The sequence below is a fragment of the Plodia interpunctella genome, chromosome 1 (assembly GCF_027563975.2).
Source record: "Plodia interpunctella isolate USDA-ARS_2022_Savannah chromosome 1, ilPloInte3.2, whole genome shotgun sequence".
In the NCBI taxonomy this organism is placed as follows: Eukaryota; Metazoa; Arthropoda; class Insecta; order Lepidoptera; family Pyralidae; genus Plodia; species Plodia interpunctella.
The window spans coordinates 4770845-4790094 of record NC_071294.1 but is presented as its reverse complement, the minus strand read 5'-3'; the positions used below and the strand labels follow the sequence as shown (position 1 = coordinate 4790094).

General features: G+C 35.2%; 1 protein-coding gene across 1 annotated transcript in view; it reads left to right on the top strand.

Moving 5' to 3' along the window:
* mbl (muscleblind) overlaps positions 1 to 19250 on the top strand; it is a 259998-nt gene that overhangs the window by 76895 nt on the left and 163853 nt on the right. The window contains exon 2 of the mRNA XM_064436134.1: positions 14677 to 14712. The gene's annotated coding sequence lies outside the window, so the exon portion shown is untranslated. The remainder of the gene's footprint in view (positions 1 to 14676; positions 14713 to 19250) is intronic.

The following is a 19250-nucleotide window of genomic DNA, read 5'->3' as shown; positions in this document are numbered from 1 at the left end:
CATTAAAATAATCTCCAAAGACTGCATGGCCCGCAGTCTAGTCTATTCGATATACCGTCGCAGCGGGCGTTAAGCAACTTTATATGAATTAATCTAGTTTTAAATTGAATAAAGCGGCAAGAGTTCAGTAGGAGCGTATCCAAAGATGTCCGATATAGCTGGATTTCCATTTTATGAGCTTGTTCGAACTTGCTCCTTTACTATCCACAATAAAACCGGTTAAGCGAGTATTTCATAAAACGAGGTTTCCATCACGTCGGAAAATTTCAATTTTATATTTATTGTGATGAAGTCAATTAGATACCTGGATTACATTTTGGGCTCCAAGACTTTATGATAGAGAAAACAACCGGAAGAGCGCTCAGAGAGAGAGTCCTAGAGTGAAATATTTCATTTAACTACTTATGAATCCCTGTACTAAAATAGTTATTAAAATTAACAGTAGAGGTACTATTAGTCGTATTCCTCATAGCTGAGCATCGTGGCCTTTATGGAATGTAACATATGTACGAATTTTGATTTTGACTTCCTAGATAATATTATTGGTGTGCATGGTTTGCCATTGCCTTCTTTTAACATTTTTTTTATTTCAATAACATTTATATATTTTAAAATCTATTTATGAATGTCTTATTTTTTTAAATATTCGTTTTAATTTCTCGAATATTTAACTCGATATTTGAGAATCTATATAATTTGTTCTTACAATTGGTGCCAAAACAAACAAATTTTGACCACTGGACACACGCAAATATACTACAGGCCATGGGAAATTACCGGGCAATATGTATATCAGCCGTTTTCATATTTTGAATAAATAAAAAATACACAATCATCATTATAGTGTAAGAAATATACAAAATAGAAATTTACAAGCCACTTCACCGGAAAAGACATTATGTCGCTACCCCGCACTTTAAACAGTACAAATAGCCTTAAAATTTAATCGTTTCCCGCAAAGATTTCCCCATGAAAAGTTTTCCACTTGAAACTTTGCCACTTCGCCGAAGCCAGGACGGGCTTAACAAAGCTTTTTCATACTTACATTTTTATATCGGAATGGTGCGTCACGGTCGGTTACATCGACGACGACCGCCCGACCGCGAAAAGAAGACGCATCGAGCGATAGGTGGCGCCACTTTCTATTACAGTCACGTCTAGAATTCCTTATATTTCATCTTTTTCTACGGCCCGAAAAATGTCATCGAATACACATTTTCCCGTAATCCTCATAAGTCTGGCCTCGGCAATGTACGGCTCCCCACCACGTGATACTTGGCCCTCCCCCCACGCCCCGCATCCGTCGGCAACCAACAAGTTCACGCCATGCCGTCGTGATTCGCATTATAATCACAGAATTCACAGGCCAAATCTTTATCTAATGCTCATATTGGTTTATCAATGACACTGATGATATTAAATCATTTATTACAACGGTGTTAATCATAATGATTTATATGCATCAAAAATGCATTATAATAAATTAAGTATTAGTTTGATAACGTAAAGCCGAAGGAACAATGCTCTGGGAAAAACTTTTAATTGCCTACGAAGTGAGTGGGCGGTGTGCTAACCTCGACACATCCATGCAGGATTTAGGGTTGCATCCCGGCTGTTATCGCGAGCAGGTACAGAACATGCACCTTGCGCCGAACACCGGCCAAACTTCCCGACAACCCAACTAGTTTGAACTCCCAACTTCATCAGATACGTGCAGGAAGCGATTACCCCGAGCTAGGTGACAACCCGTAATATTCTTGATATTGTTGACAACCCTTAACAAGTTTGTCGACACCGTTCTATAATTTAAACGAAAACCATAATGCAGAATTTTGCACGAAAGTTTTCTCTTTCTTAATTATTATTCCGCACGTCTACAAGTTTTTAATACTGCCAGTTAGCACGCAAGTCATTTTACGATGTAAAAAGTTTTATTATCCAAATAGTTTCGGTGAAATCTAGACATTTGTGTGCCATAAACGCTTAAAATCACAATAAAGTTAATACAACCGTGGAATATAATTAATGTGTATATTCTACACTAAGGGTGTGTTACACCGTCGTACCGTTACACATACTTTAACATGCGCAGAAAAACGCAAATTACGTCATTTTATCTAAACATCAGCGGAGCGCCTGCCGGTTAAAATCACCGTCAAATTTGACGATGCAACTCACCCTAACAGCGACAACAATGACTGTATTGTTATTGATGTTTCATTAGCTTTAATATGTGAATAAATGTGAAGATAAATATTTATGTATTTTCAACAGATAATTATGTAAGAAACGATAATAAAAACAGATTTAAAAAACCCTTACACATATTTTGTAACACAGGAATTGCGAAAATGTTATAAATTAAAAACTAAAGTGGAAGAAGATCCGTGTAAGTGTTCAGCTATAAATTAGACTAAAGCTGACGTGCATCCTGTGGTCGGCACGGCCGAGCCAGGGGTACTGAACATTGTCACTGCACCGCAACCAGCTGTGAGCAATAGTTACTGCCCGCCTGCACCATATTCAGGGGTACACAACCTTTGGACTACATGAAACTAAACTAGGTTAACACATAGTTCAACCAAGATAAATGTGGGTTTATCTTACATTTCACAAAAATAATTAATTATTCAATTGTTATTTGATTAAATTTTCAATATAAGTCTATATAAGCGTCACTTTCTTATGAAAATTCTGAGAAAATTTTCTTAAAAATGTTTTGGAAGCATCTTTAATAATAACATTTAACCGTTTCTTATAATAACAAACTAATTTTGAACTACCTATATAAGTTTACATGTATATAAACAAAACTATTTAAAAACCCTTTGTAAATAGTTTTATTTAGTGCAGTACGTATTTAAATGAGCATATGTTATAACGTAGAACTATTATATCCTTCTAAATAATGGAAAATGTGAATTTTAGACTTTATAGTCGATTATGAGATCACCAACAAGTTATAAAACTTCTTGACCAATGAGTATAAGTGAGGGCTTCCGAATGTCATCTCAAAACAAATTAAATAATCAAACTTCGCGGAGATATTTCCATAAGATGGGATATTTGACTTCCGTTCCAGGAGTAATTTATATGTCCGATACATATAAATTACTGCCTAGGCAAAGTTACGTTGTTAACGAAACTTTGATTAAGATTTTAAATTCAAAAAGCACATTTAATTATTATGTTAACGAAACCTTCTTTTGAATAAATATTAGACGTGGCCTGTCAAAGGAAATTAGTTATACACTGGGGACAAGAAAAATAATTATAACTTCCTAAAGAAATACATATTTTAATTATTCAATAATTTAGAATACTATAAAGCGAAAGCTTTAGAAGAAAAAGTATTTATTTTTTGTCAAGTAGGTCTAATAATCACCTGTAATACAGGTACTGGAAAGTAAACAAATATTTCAGTTATAATGGAAATAAGCTATAGGTATATATGTTTAGAAATAAAATTTATAATCCAGAAAGTACAAAACTACCATTTTGACTTGCGTCTCCATAAAGAGCGTTGCGAATTCGAGACACTTAAAATAATTTTCACGTTTTATAGATATAAATAAAATATATCACTCATAATCTTAATGCAGCTTAAGAATACATCAACACACTTTCATTCCGCAAAAGTACATAGGTAATATAAAAAATGCATATATTTCGGGCAAAGTAGTAAAATACGAACGAATGTTTTGTTTTTAGTGTTCCAAGAGGTCTCTGGGAGGTGTTTTCGCTGTTAAATTATGCAGAAATCAATTCCTTTCCACGGACGAGGGCTGCCTTTCCTTGATAAATAATACATTTGTAATTGTAACCAGGAATCGGACCAGGATATTTGCAGATATGGCCGGCCGGGACGTATCGGAATTATTGAGATAGGAAATAATATATAGGAAATAATATATAATAATAATAACAATAATAACTTAGCTAGGGATCGCAGTCGAACGTAAAACTTTGCCATAAATATTGCACACAACCATACTTCAACTAAAAAAATACTGACTTATATGTGACAGAAAACATTTTTCAAAACAATATATATTGGTGTCTTACCTATCTTGAGACAATGGTCAATTTTTTGTTCAAAATCTAAAATGTTGGAACAGCACAACTGAAAACCTTATGCAGTCTATCTCAGTCATTAAACAAGTATTGAATCATTTTATTGAACCTTCGCAAAATCTCCAGTCAAGACAATTTGAGAATTATGCACCTTAAAATGCGCAAATTTAAAAGCGAGTATGTGCCTTTAATATTTACTCCCCCAGCTAACAACATTACATTCTAGACACGACATTAGCTAAGACACAGCGAGAATATTTACTCTGTTATTAGTTTTAAGTCTCCTCACAAATTCATAGGACCTGCTGCAGTAACCTGGTTCCGTATTATCGGCAAACGAGCTCAATATATTACGTGTTAAGGTGCTAATGTCTGGAACACTTAGTATCGGATCTCTTGATAACGTCTTCTACCTATACTGACTTCAGCTTCAGTGTTCGAGACGCTGATTGCGACATAAGTCCGACATATGAAATACCGACACTACTGAATGATATTGCGCACACTATTTTTTCTAGCGAAAACACAATATTCATTGACTCTGTTTGCACAAATACAAATACACAGGACAGAAAAGAGAATATTTAATGACATAATGATTTTGAACAATTTTGCCTTAAAAATAAGTTATACTATGACTAATCTGATGCAACTGAAGTCAATAGCATAAAGCAAGGCATTATGTACATTACACATCGATGAATGAAGTTGACTTCTAATATGGCTCTCAATAATCGACTCAAACCACAGATATTAAGTCAAGTCAAACACATCAAAACTTTCTATTAAGCACATTTATAATAATTCTCGAATGAGAATCTTACTGATTTCATAGAATTTGACTGTAAGAGCTAAACTCCGAAACAAAGGTCGTATAAAAGCACTATTACGGCTATACAGGGGAATCTCGTCAGGTCGCTCTTTAGCTGCACAAAGGATATAAACAAGCGAGATAAAGTTTATTACTTCGAACAGTCGAAATTTAGCAGTGTGATGCATTGCGCTGAATTTAAATATCTAAGTAAGGTTATAATATTTTTATATCTTGCTTCAAAACTTGCCCAGACTAGAAATAATAAAGTTGCTTGTTTTTTTTTTGTTTAATCGTGGCATTCCCCTGCATTTTGGTGGCGATTACGGGATACAGCCTTGGCAGCTGATAGGGAACAATAGCATATCCAAGGTGGGTTTATAACTAGTATTGTAAAATCAGAGCTGAATCTTAGATTATTTTTATTTTTTACGCTGGCCTCGTGTTTCGCAGCGTGACATTGCAAAAGTAAACTTGAAGTTTCCAAGTCTATCCACTTGCCATATTCAAGCACAAGGCACGAGATATTAAGAGCCATTACGAATTTCGTCCATATTTTCGACCGGCCCACTTCTGCTGAAGTGACGTCAGAATTGGCGCCAATATCGGAATCCAATCAACGGCGTGTGATTGACAGTCAAAGCCACACAAACATGTCTGCCATACAATATTCACCTATCGGCAAATGGACTGCAACCACAACTTACTTTTACCGTCAGAACCTCAACTGAATAGAAAATTAATTAAACCTGTCAGGAATCTCTTTGACCCTTTATTTTTATCTTAAAAACAAGCTTGTAGGTATGTAAATATTTTTGGAGAAGCTCGGTGGCGCGGTCCTGCGACAGTGGTGTTTAAGCAACTTTTGCAATGGTCGGTCACGGTGTAGGTGACAAGAAAATGTTTTATTACGAGCTAATATGATAATTATCAATATAATCATTGGAATTAAGTGTAATAGTTAGCACTGGTAAAATGTAAACTTTAAAAATAATCTGGATACAAAATAGTTTTGCATCTTTTTCAAAACTAAAATAACATTTTTATGTTTTATATTTTTTTTTTCATCACAGACAAATTTTAATAAAAACATTTCAATTTCAAAAACTTAATTTCAGACTTTCAGTGGTCACGTAAAAAAATCAGGATTAATCAACGATGTCCACACAAAATTAGATTGCATAGAATGCATTTAGTGCACTTTGTGGTTTAGGATAAGAATAATTATTGTGAAATTACATAACAGATATACATTTAACTAACCATATTTTAACAGTATTAATACCTAATTGCAATTAACAAAATATGAATGTCTTAACTGCCAACGTTCCTAAGTTAAGAAATAGACCTCAGGCGCAATACCGAAATGGAACAGAACATTCAGTGCTTGTTACAGCGAGAGCAGCACTCGAAACGCGAACCCTTTTTCAATAAGTATGATCGAACGACGGAGTTTCACGTCGGAGCTGAGAATTCTTGGGCAGTTGAAAACAAGTTGGCCGGCAATATCGGCGAGTTCCGGCCACAGCTGGTTCGCCGCGGCAATGTCTCAATAATCCTCAAGGTACCCTCCTAATCGACTCGTCCTTAGTTCGGCACAAGTGTGACTAACTGATTAATTCTGCGAGTCTGAGTACGTGCCTGTTCTGTCTTCGACCATTATTGTTTGCCCCACACTTTCGACCGCCCGTGTCCCATTATTGGGCGATATTGGAACCATTATTGGGCGAGTCGTGCGCCTTCTATTTATACGTATCCGAAGGACGGCCGTTACGCACTATTGCGTATAGTTTAGGATTGTAATTGCCGCTATTTTGTTAGATTGGATCCAAATTCGTTCGCTTAGCTTTAATGGTTTGTTCTTGTTCTGTAAGAATTTGGGGTACTACTCCGATTTGCGCTAATGTTTTATGAGCGATGTTTTGGCTTATGTATTAATTAACTGGAGTTCTGGATCTCAGCTTGCATTTGCAAGAGCTATGCTTGCGCCAAAATTATCTAATTCTATTGTCATTCTTGGTTAACATTTTTTTTAGTATATCTACATAGTACTTTGATGCGACTACGTATGTTGTTAAAATAGTTCATAATCTTGATGACAATAGCATATAAAACAAAAACATTCCCAAAGAAAATTGAAAACAGGCAGTCGGTCGTTCATAAAATAAAATTAGTGATAAATGTACAAAATCTAAAGGCTTTACGCGTATCTCGGGCATTCGGACCTCTCTGCCAATATGTGACGATGACAGAGAGAAAGGAAACAAAATATCTGAAAATTTTGAAAAATTTGAAATATTTATTTGCTTTAGCGAAATTTCTCAGTTTTAAAAATAGTTAAAAACTACGAAAATAGTTAATTATGCACTATTTTTGTGTGACATTCTCTAATAGTTAAACGCTGTCGTAATTTATGTTTATGAGTAATAGTGTATTGGCAACGATCTCCAGCGAGAAGGAAGCCAGTGTGCCATGCACTATTAATTATAATATAGCTCTAGTGCAGATATATTTATAGCCCAGCTCATTCATGCCCTGGATTAATCTGCAAATATATTATTAGATGAACTATTTGTATTGCAGCTAAGTGCTAGTGAAATTAATTGATTCATTATTTAGAACAGAATTTGGTTTCAAACAATAGCTACTTACATCCTACGTGTGTCGAATAATACTCAACCGATTGGTGACATATGTTGCTTTACATTCTAACATTCCTAAAGGAGCGAAACCTTGGTATGCAGCTATTTTAAATACTTTTTATTGTTTCAAAGACATTTCATCATCCAAGGCCATGACAAATTTTTATTACAAAATAATTTAATTAGTTTATAAATAAATATTAGGATAAATCACACAGATTGAGCTAGCCCTAAAGTAAGTTCGATACTTGTGTTATGGTATACTAACTCAACGATACTATATTTTATAACAAATACATACATATATAGATAAACATCCAAGACCCGGATCAATCAGAAAAAGATCATTTTCCATCATGACCCGACCGGGGATTGAATCCAGGACCTCACGGTTCAGAGGAGAGCACTTTACCCGTGCGCCACCGAGGTCATCAGTTTATATCCTCAATTGTAACAATTAGAACGGTCAATTCGATCAATAAGTGTTCTTATTCGTCGAATCCATCATATCTACATAGTAAAAAAATAAGGCTAATAAATCAATAAAACGTACAATAAATCAAACAGAAATTATCCACCCGCTTTCATTACAATGACATGGTTTCCGATCTCGGAGAGCGATCGACATCACATCGTTAACTTCTTGGCTGTTAATTGATGTATTCTTGTTTTTCTGCTTCTATCGATAAAGCGAAGATTGCTCTACTTGTTGGCTCGGGCGCGGGTAGGGTCACCAAACGTTCTCCTCATATGACTGACTTCTTTGTTGCCACAATTTAGTAATATTAAGTATATATTGTCGGACCATATAATATACAAGATATATTGGATGATGAAGTTGCCATTGTATATTTACCGAAAATATACATCAAGTTTCTTAAAATATATAAATCAGTGTTTCGGAATCTATGATAAATAAAAATTTCAAACTGAAACTTCAAGTTTTAACTCTCAACATGAAGTTTTTCCTATGAGTTCATGAGTAGTTTTTTGAAAACTGCACTGTTCTCAGCTTGTTTATCAATTTAACATTGTATTCCATAAGTAATAAATCGTAACAAGTAAAAAATCTTCCAAGTTTTTATTTGTTCAACAATTGAAAAAGACATCTATTAAACAAAGTAATATTAAACAAAACAACAAAAATATTACTAGCAAATTTATTTTGTCTAGGTTCTCGATAATTTAGTCTATGGCAACCCTAGGGTGGGCCAAGGGGGCTGTTAGATAAAACGAGGGTAGATCACCAATAACTCGCTCCATTGTTTGTTGGCGGCGGTCTTAATAAGTTCTCCGAATTTATTATGATTTGTGGACTCCCTTGTCGTCTTATTACACGCGTTTAACCGTAGTTGAGTAGGGTGTGTAGGTAATGTAAACTTATTTGGGTCTTATACAACCGCACGCTTCTGGTTTTTACACCTCTATGAATATGATCATAAATATAATGGCTAAATTCGAATTTCTTTATTTGCATAAATTTAGCTATTTACAAGATGTTGTAATAACATTGCGTCCGTTACAATTTGGTAAGTACATGGTAAGGTGTGTAAATATTATAATGTCAAATATGGAATATGGCAGTCAATTTTATCATACAAATATTTTTAAGACATGAACAATATTTTGATTCATATATTTATATATAAGCAATAATAGGATGAAAGGATAAAATAAAATTTATGATTTTCCTAATTTTCAATGACAAAATTTCATGTTAATAAATTGAAATCCCGGTCCTAACTAATACAATCAAATTATAAAATTCATTGAATTTTCCCATTTCGAATTTGTCAAAATAAACTACTGAGTGAATGAGATCTGAAGGATAAAGTGTCAGAATGTATAAAAATTATCACGAAATTATCTTATTGGTACACCAGGTATTTTGTAGCCAAAAATCATCTCAAATTACAAATAAACCCAACCCGAACAGAATACTGTCATTCTCATAATAATATTGGTAATTGAGCGTCAATACTAAACGCTTCTTTTGGGCCTTACAATATTTGATTAATTATAGGTTATTTTGATAAATATGGTGATTTATTCCTGATTGATTTTACTACGTAAACTCCAGACGCACTTGACATCAATCAATAAAATTAATGGCGCTCTGAGAAGAACACAGCGATGTCAGAAAATTTACATCAAAATATGATTTTGTTTTTTTTTTGTCATGCTTATTATTTTTACAATTATTTTAATCAACAACAAGGTATTTTCAGTTTAGCATATATGAAATTAACTCTAGATTAGAAATAAAGCTATGTATTGCAGACTAACAGACAGTGACATAATCACATAATTCGACTTTAACAACAATTTGTTTTTTGATATTTTCGTAAATCGAATTTCTCCTGCCATGTTATTTTTTTGCAAGCGGATTTTTGTCATCATCTGAAGTAACCACAGTGTGAACTTACCCACCGTAAGTCTTTATTTTTTCTTCTATGTAGGTACCATGTACGTCACAGGCAGATAAATCGACATCTGACTAACGTACTTTCACAATGAATCAGCTTTTATCTGCCTCAAACTATACTAATTTATAGATAGATTCGAACGTCAAAAGCCAGACAGAGACAGAAATCAGCCCTTCTGTAATAATTACGTCATCACGCGTCATATGTTTATGCTAATCACATAGATCTAATACACGTATTCATGCTGCGTAATTAACGATGAACATAATTCAATAAATACGCACATTTCTGAGGAATGCCTCGACTTTATCAGGACCAAATGAAATATCTCGTCTGGAGAAACATAACGTAAATATACGGCCCTATTAATGTCACGCATGACTGTTACGATATTACTCTGTTCAGCTTCTATATGTCTATATTGTATATGCTACAGTAAAACACATATTGATTTCGTAGATAATACGAATATATAATTGTTTTAAAACGCGCAAAAGATTATGTTCTAGAAGCTTCATTTTGGGTTGAAAATTTGTCGTAACTACACTCTTCCTGTGTCCAGTTGCATTAACATAATAATGCTAGATTGCACATAAGGGTAGATAAGTTTCACTGTCAAATTTGACGTCAATTTTTAACCGGCGCGCCACAGCGACGTTTGGACAAAATGACGTAAGTACTTTGCGTTTTTCTGCGCGTTAAACGTTAAAATTAACGTCAAAGTATTATCAAAAAGATTTAGGGTGGGTTACCCGTGGGTGCAAAATTAAGATAGGCAAGTCATTAGTTTAATATCTGAATCGGTGTGTCTATCTATGTATCATCTGATATTTGGACACAAGACAAGTGAAACCAGTCTGAGTTGGAACTGTTGTTTAACCAAACTAAGATTGAGTTGCACCATAAAATTTGACGTTGACTTTAACCGGCGCGCCGCCGACTTTTTGACCAAATGGCGTACTTTGCAATTTATCGGCAAACTAGTCGGCGATAGTGTACTGTAGAGCCGACATAGTACTCACGTATTCTCCACCGGTATAGTAATCATGTCATAGATACATTATGTGGTATTTGTTTGATGATTTTTATTTGTTTTATCAGTATGGCTCTGATGCTTCCATTCATATATTATTTAAAAAATGAGCTACGGCCATCAAATGTCCATTTTGACGAATTAGACTAAGGTAACCGAGTTACAGGTAGCATAGCATTTCCTTTGTCTGCAGCAGAGTGCGTCTAACAAAGTTATCGTGAGAAACTAAACTACATACGACATGTTGTGGTACTCGTTAAATTCCATAAACGCAGTACGCACAGAAATACATAAAGACATATGTAATACCTAAGCGGTGGTGGTGTAATGGTTAAGACGATAAGCCTGTGGATCGAAAGGTCCCAGGTATACCAATCTGTCTCATGTATAGTAATTTTCATCGACCACCACATGCTTCCGGTGAAGGAAAATATCCTGAGGAAACCTGCACACGGTTGATTATTAACTTGTGTGTGAAATGGAGAAGGCAATGGTAATCCACTCCATTACTAATCCCAAGAGAGTTGTTGTGTGTGTTTAAGTCCGTGAGGAATACGACTATGAAGAATGGAATACCTAATCGGTAATAATGTTAGGATTACTCTGGTATTGATTATGATCATGAAGATGTTGATGTTCAACCGATTCCGGTCTTGATCATTGACATGACAACCTCAAAAATGTTGTGTCGCTGGTGTGCGCGCACGTGGCTTATACTAAGCGACTAAGCGACTACAGTCCATGTTAATGATGAACGTTCTCATGCATTGCGGGCATGTGAGCACACCGTTATCGTATTATTTAATTATACTATTGTCATCGGAGCATAAACCATTGAGGGGTTCCCTCATCGGGAGCCGAACCTAGGTACACCATCTGGTCATGTATAACATAATAATGCACTATCATCCAAATTAAGTTTAGCTTCTAAATTGAGTTACAAGATTCCAATCGAACCCCATACTTACTTATTGCTAGTTAAATTAAAGCTTGTAAAAAAATATAAACAAGCACAGCTGAATTTCATCAATACCAAGAGAAAAGTCCACCCTGTCCTGATATCACAGTCAGACGGAATTACCCGACATTGTATTGAATTAAAGGAACAAGCAACACGGCTAATTATCTTCATTACGGCGGGGCAACAACGACAGACTCGGTTCAGAGCCGGATTCACCATGGGAAAGTAGGCAACTGCCTTGGGACATGAACAGACTAGGAACCCGGCGTGTGAATCAAAAGAAAAGTATTTTTATCCATCACTTAAAATTTGTAATTATTAATTTTAAGTGATGGATAACTTTACTTAAAGAGAGAGGAGTTCTTCTCTCTCCTTATCTTTGCAATAATCGTAGATCAAGTATGAATACAATGATACATGTTATTCTTCTCATAAGCATATAGCATTGTGGGAAGGAGAAGAATCTCCAATTATCCTTTATTAAATTTTATGGTTGAGAGAAAATGTATTTTGGAACATTCGCCCCAAGACCGAATATAAAAATTAAATTTTAAAAAAATTGAATTCAAAGAAATAAGCATTAGTATTTTTTAAGCAACTTGAGTAATAATACACATCCCTTCAACATAAAAAGACCTTATAATTAAAATTATGTAAGGTTAAAAAGGGGCACCTGAAAGTGTATGTCCCAAGGAGACTGACGTGGTTAATCCACCCTTTACTCGGTTCTTAATTACTTTAAAATACAAACTGGTCTCTTTTTCGCACTAATCAGATATAGTGCATTGCTTCGTGGACCCGGCGAGGTTTTCTGTTAAATTGTTCATGAGGGGAGAAACGTTTGTTGTGTGAAACTGGAGTTGAATAATGTGAACTAAGAACTTTTTTCGTACAATAAATAATAACATAGTTAACATAGACTAACTATTGTGACGACTCATTCTGTTATGAATATTTAAACTATTATTGCTTTCGCCCTTTGCACATCGGTTGTTTTGTGTTACTACCACATAGGTACTAGTAAGAACTTAACTTTCGTGCTTCTATATAATATGAGAATTTTTAAACAAAGATTATTTGATTTGGCACTCCATTTATGTTTATACATCCCCGTGTACCATTTATCATGCAACAGACAATTTGAAACTAGCGCGATTATTCTATTTAATTTTGTGATTACAGCAAAAGTTATGTTATGTTTTGCAGCGCTCCAATGCCATCTCACGACTGATTAAGAAAGCAGGTTGAAATTAATATTTTCTTAGAAATTATCTGCGAACGACCAGGGCCATCACTCCTCAGTAATTTAGAATGACAGTGTTAAATGGTGCGCTATATTTTGTTTACAGCGAGCAATAATTATAATAAGTTGCTAACATTACTTTGTTGATCTTTAAATGGCAAATCTCCAGATATTCCCAAAAAAGTGAAGTTTATTTGCGGGAATGCATAATTATTTATTGGTACATCTAAATGCCATTTCTTCAACTGATGCACACATTTAGTTTGAATAGGTATAATGAAAAACAATATTCTCTCAATTGATACCCCTATCAAGATACAAGCGAGGCCGATAACTCGCGGCGAGGCCTTGGCCTATCGACAGCCGGATTTACGAGCCGGCGGGAAAACAATGCACGTGTTGTGATATCCAAACGTCCAGAAGTACAGGGCAATAAAGCCAGGCGAAAGCAATCGGCTGGCTCCGCTGCGCACAATACTCCGCGTCACTCCATTCCCACTGTTCCACGCTCCAAGTGCAATTTCCCGCGTCGGTATCGCGGGCGACGTACAAAAATTGCTTTTCTGAACGTTGAAAATATAGAGAAAAAAGGCTCGATGCAAATTTTTGTAAAGTCATTCGGAGGCGTGCGTTTGTATTTCTCGGGGTAGGGTAAGGCGAACGATTGTCGTCGCGGGCATTCCTTTATTTTGTTGGGTGATATTGCGCGTCGGGTGCAGGCGCGCTGCCGCCCGGCGCGCCTTGTTTACCGCTCGGCAATACGCCGTACGAGCCGCATTCAGCTCTCCGATTCAGAGAACATCTGCCTGCTCTTATTAAACGTAGTCTTGCGGCTATGTCCGCCGCATTCGCCCCTCCAGTGATCTAATGAACCACACACGGACGGCCAAGGCATGCATAAATCTACATCTTGTTTACTGAATCCTTTCAAAGCCACAAAATGTGGGTAAAACAGCTAAATAGGTTAGTGTGATTTAATTGAACTAAATTTGACAATAGTTCGAGTAAATTCACACTGAAATTCGCAAAGTGAACCAAAACGCGATTAAATTAATTTAATTCTAACAGAATTACCGACGACGCGTCAAAACGGGTTTGGTTTTCCGAGTTGTTTCCCTAGCGGCGGGTCCGTCCATCGGAAGAGGTCAAGGCTCTATTTGCTCGTAAATACAAATAAATGTGAAACCGCCTGAATCTCATTGCCTGATTCGTATCATATTTTACGGTTTCGTAAACTAGCGTACAAATGTTGCAATAAGCAGGGGTATTGTTTTACGACTTAAGGCTCATTGTAGCATGATAGATTGTTGGATTGATAAAGGTTGTTTGTATTTATTGGTGTATGTACTAACCATGCTATAGGGACCTGTTCTGCTACTACTTTCTTTTTATAGCAAATTCCTTGACCGTTTTTTATGATCTGCTTGAGAAGGTGAAATAAGAATAATAAAAAAGTAAAAAACTAACTAAGTGCAATTTGTTCCAGGTTCCGTTGCCTAGCCAGGAGATAATTTGCGAATCGGTAAGTCCTTGTTTACTGACTATTTGTATTCAAGCAAGACCTGCTCACGGTGGTAATCGACTAGATCCATTCGGGAGCTGGTTAAACATCGCTGCCTAATCGAGTTCACGATAACATCATTTTTACACTCTCTGGAAAAATGGAACGTCCAGATTTTCCCTATCATTTGTGAAATAAAGTAAGATTCGAACCATAGACCTACTATAGTTTAAGTTTATTTTTGCATTTTTTATATTCAAAGCGAGGAGTTTTAAATGTTAGCATCATATTAGCAATTTATAAATAAATTAAGTAACTTATAGAGCACACACTTTGTAGGACTAGTAACTGAATCATTAATCATCATAATAATTCATCATGAAATCAAATGATGTACTTAAAATTAATTTCATCTGTATAACACATGCAAAATGACAATGAACATAATTTAGCTCAAATAAAAACGTCATTATCTGTTATTATGCCTACGTAATTATTTTTCCATTAAATGGCAAACGCCAAGAGGGCAGGCGATATTGGATTCTTCAAAATTCATTCCGCAAATAGACAATAAAAGAACTTCGTTTTTTCACAGAATATTGATCTATAACACGAAACTGAAATGGGTAACTCTTGTCTATTTTTCGAAATTCTACTTTTTTGTTTTTTTCAATTATTCTGCATCGACAGTAATCTTAATCATCTGAATTAATATTGTACATATAAATGCCAAAATGAGTTCATATCTTCACGCTTTATCTGCCCAATCTTCTTGAAAATTTGCCTTTGTAATTAGGAGTACGATTACCTTTCATCCAGTAAGAAGTTTCATCTGGTAGGTACTGTTCCAAGGAAATTCATGCGGATCAAGCTTTATTTAGTATCTGTTTAAAAAATCCTGTTTTATTTTATGTTACGATTTGTTAGCACATCTAAATTCAGTATTTGTTCGGTATTTCCAAACAAAATACGCTGTATTCAGATGTGCTACATTTTCAGAGCATTTACCTTGCATTACCATTATCACGTCCAATAAAAATTTAGTGCTACTTTCGATTCAGGCGCACACTTAAATTGGCTCACGGTACCTCGACAGAGAGAAATATTCAAAGGAAAAAGCTTTATTGAATTTTCGAAGTTACTGCAATGATACTGTTAACTTTAATCAATTTCACATTTTCAATACACACATTTTAGGGCAAATTATGCACTGAATTTTGTGGCCCTTATGCTTCTTCAACTCTATGCTCGAAAATATGATACTTATTTACCAATAATTCAAGTACCAATTAAGTACCAATCTCAGGTACTTACTTATTTCGATTTTTTTTTAATTATCGATATTTTTTAATTCTATTAATAACACATTATTAATAAAATTTCAAAAAAATATTCGAATCGAAATAATACTTGAAATATATAAAAAAATAGACGAACGGGAAATATGAAAAACGCTGAAATTCTAGCATTTTCGTATCACCTTGTGAGAAGTAGACTTATGACAAAAGTGTAAATATACCATGCAGGCATAATAGACCGATCGTTCCAGATGAATTCATATTAACAACATAGAAACGACTATAATGTTATGTAACTGTGGCATTAGATCTCGAAAGAACACGCACAGTAAATGCGTACCGCGAATATTTACGACACATATTCAGTGTGCCACTTTGGCTGTGTTTATTCCCGAGTTGAGCACTGAACATCTTCCTATTTTGTGCTGGAATGAATCTAATATGATGCCACAACTCATTCTGATTTATTATCTCTCGTTATAATAGTGCGCTTGGCTGGCGCACCGCTATAGCCACAGCGCGCCGCTATAGTCATAGTTGCACGGCTGTGGCAATTTCCATGCAACAATTGAAATCGGAACTTTTTAAATTTGATAGAATTGAGCGCTAAACATGATTCTGATCTCTCACATCTGAGTGGTTGAGTGGACATCTTCGGCGTTGACGCCTCAAAGCAATGTTCAGCAATAGAAATCACTTAATTATGGCTGACTGGTTAGAACTTAACAAACCTAAATTATTATCTTCTGACCATTATTATTACAAACGGATAGTATGGGAAGCGATGTAATTTATCATCTACATGAATCCAATGATTACAGTAAACAAAATTAAATAATTTCGGATAAAACGTCAGAAGTCAGTAATTTTTCATCCAATGGCAACTATGAAGCCATTGTCGGGTCGGCTGTACTAACAAGTTTGTTGTGCTAACCATGGAATTAGTAGGTACTCCACAAAGTACTTTTTAAAGCCATGGTGCTAACCATGGTCAATCTGACAGCTATACTGAATGACTGCAGATGCCAATTCTGTATAATTTTTTAGTTTTCTATGCATGCAACTGATCCCCAAAAACGAATTATTTCTATCTGACAATTTGCGTATTTGTGACTAAACAATTTTGTTCTAATTGTTATGCTAATGTTTGAACCCTAAATAATTAATAAATGATAAATCATAACATTGACCAAAAGTATGTTTTGTCGCGTTCTGTCAATAGCAAATTTATAAAGTGAAACGGTGACTAACCATACTTTAGATTCACAGACCATTTAAAGGTTAATGGTCTGTGTTTAGATTACTTAAAAAGACAATGCCGTATGCATGTATCTCTATCTTTTTTAAGTGTTACAATTTTTTTAATATGCGTATGTGCCAGTTTCTGGGTTAATACCTGCGCGGTCGATTTCCAACTGTTGACGGCTCTCTGAAATCGTGCGAAGGGCGTCTCAAAATAGTTCGCCTATTTATTGGCCGGTGAATCATCGCGTGTTTTACAAGCGGTGTGTTGCAACGCGAATCCTGGACTTACATGAACACCGAGATTCGTAATATATTCGTCACAGTTGTTAATTTGGATAATTTATGTCTTAGAGAATGTTAACTGAAACTGACTGGTTAATTACACTGGAAGACCTAATTACGAGTTTTTTTTTAATACCCTAAATCGCATGCTTATCATTTGGCCAGTAGTCAAGTGTAAATATCTGAAGCGAAGTCAGAGGAGAAATTCGACATAATTATATCATTGAAAATGTAAAAGGATTTTTTAATGTTATAGAACAGATGTATATAATAGTACAGCCTGGACTAAATGTAACCTGTAGCATAATTTATAAATAAATATTGTCGCGCTTAAGTTCCATAGGGCTAAGACAGATACGGATTTCCACTTGCTGCGTCCTGATAAATCTCGCTTGCTTCCTCTATACTAAACACTTTTCATACACGCTTTTACGGATTTCATGCTGTTTATTCAATGCAAAACACAACCACCATAAACATTTCACGAATTGTTGACAGGCGATATTTATATTTGTTTTAAAACTACAATAGTCTCCGAAACTCACAATTTGTCGGTTTGACACATCAAAACTTCCCCTCGTGATTACGGGATTTTCTACAATACAATCAATCGTCAACTTTTATTTAACTTTTGTCAGAAATAAAAAACAAGTAAACAAACCGCGGGTTTCGGATTCCGTGGACGAAGTTTGAAGGTGAACCGAGGACCGTCGCCCTAATAGAGAAGAAAAATACGTTAATGTACCCTCAGATCCCGAAGACAAATAAACCGAGGCGGACAGGGACGAAATAAAAGCGGGAGGCAACGAGATAAATAACAATGATCTTGGACAAAGACTTGTATGTGTTTTCTTTGCTAACTTACCTTAAGACAAGGTATCGCTTGACGGGATAAAGGAAATACTAAAAAGCAAATACTAGGTACCATCGCGCAGTTCGGAACGACAAAATTGAATTTCGCTAATATTGTAACAGAAAATTATGAATATCTCACTCTCATGTTTTTCCGAAAATTAAAGGGTTAATATATATTTTAAAAAAATATAGCATAAATTAAAAAAAATATTTTAACGCTTTCTCACCCCAGACAGAACACTAGGCACTATGTGGCATTATTAGTAGTGACTTGGGGAATATATAACTCTTAGATATAACTAGTAGTAACATCATTAGAGCCTCTCATTTAAGCGCGCTCCCGATTTCATTTCCGCTGTGGTGTTCCGAAATTCTGCAAACGTTCAAATAAAGATTCAGCTCTGATTTTACAACCGGCCGCGTGTCTGACATTGATGTTGCCTATCAACTATAAAGATTTTTTATTTCGTTGAAGTAGGAACAACATATACAGAAATGGACTGGAGCAGTCATAAAAGTATATTTGATGATTAAATAAAGCATATTTGCATGTTTATAAGTTATTAATTTTAATAGAGATCAGATATAATTGTAGCACATCTAGTTTCTAATTTATCCATATAGGTCTTTTATCAATGTGTCCACAGGCGAGTAGTGGGTGGGGGACGCCTTACTGTGTCACACTATTTATGCTTCCTGCCTTATTAGACCGATCTAGTAAATCCATAATACAGTTTTGTATTTGAGAACTTCATCCTATCCTACTAATCCTAACTAATATCATTAACGCTTAATACATTTTCACGCTATCTACTCAATCAATCTTCTTGAAATTTTGCATACACGTAGTTTAAAGTATGGAGAAGGAAATAGAATAAC